We start from the raw sequence: 1,273 nt of genomic DNA, 5'->3' as shown, positions 1-1,273 counted from the left end.
TGTTAAACTTCCTTTTGGAATGTTTACCGATTGAATTTAATACTGTTAAACTACCTTATCGGTAAACATTCCAATATTAAATTCACTGTTAAACTACCTTATCGGTAAACATTCCAATATTAAATTCACTGTTAAACTACGTTATCGGTAAACATTCCAATATTAAATTCACTTGTTAAACTACCTTATCGGTAAAATTCCAATATTAAATTCACTGTTAATCTACCTTAACGATAAACATTCCAAGATTAAATTCACTGTTAAACTACCTTAACGATAAACATTCCAAGATTAAATTCACCGTTGAATTATCCACAAGTAGAATTGACATGTGTTTAAGTCTGTGTGCGAACTACAATATTTTTTAGATATATAAATTGGATTTCTGTTTATAAAAGATGGAATGTAGTATATGAATATAAGTATTCTAAATGTAATTTAGATTATATAGATTTTACAACTAGGGAGTTAATAACACGTATACAAGAGCATGCAAATTTGAGATTACGTCATATTTAGGCATTAAGAGATGTGCGTTATATAAGTGTAATAAACTCATAAATTGAGTAAAATTTAAAATATTGGCCAGGTCTGACAATAAACAGGAGATAAGAATGAAAGAAATTATATTAATTAATAGACTTATACTGAGATTGAATGAACAATATAGTACGATTCACTTATTACTGAAGTATCGAAACTTGATTTTCAGCGTTATACGTCCAACCATACTTGCCGCTGAGCCGCCGGGAGAGGGGTTGCGGGTGAATTAATTTCTTTATTCAGATTTTTTTAGTACATTTTCCTTTATCGTTTCACAGCACTTTGTCGTATTTTAGGAAGCTTTATCAGTAGCTGAGTATCATTTATTGAAATATTTCTGACAAAAATATCTAAAGATTTGACAACATAGTGGAATCTTCATATAGAAGTATTCATCCGTTTTCTTTATAACTTTAACGTTTCTCATCATTAACTGTAACATTATTTTGTTAATAACACGAATATGTATAAAAATCACAAAAAAAAGAGATTTATTCCTTTTATTAATAAATCTTAGGACACACTTTACACACACACCATAATCTTCACGAGTTTTCACAATTTCTGGTCATCCAATTGGCAAGCAGTAACTTTGCGCATTTATAACGCTAAAATCCGCGGTTCGATTCCCCGCTTTGGCCAGAACGCAGATAACACAGGCCTGCGATGGTTTTATTGTCCTGAAACTTTTACATGTTCTACAGTAATTCCTGTACGCTGAATTCGAAAA

This window comes from Limulus polyphemus, unplaced genomic scaffold (assembly GCF_000517525.1).
Source record: "Limulus polyphemus unplaced genomic scaffold, Limulus_polyphemus-2.1.2 Scaffold143, whole genome shotgun sequence".
Taxonomy (NCBI): Eukaryota; Metazoa; Arthropoda; class Merostomata; order Xiphosura; family Limulidae; genus Limulus; species Limulus polyphemus.
The sequence above is the reverse complement of the archived record's forward strand: the minus strand, read 5'-3'. Positions refer to the sequence as shown.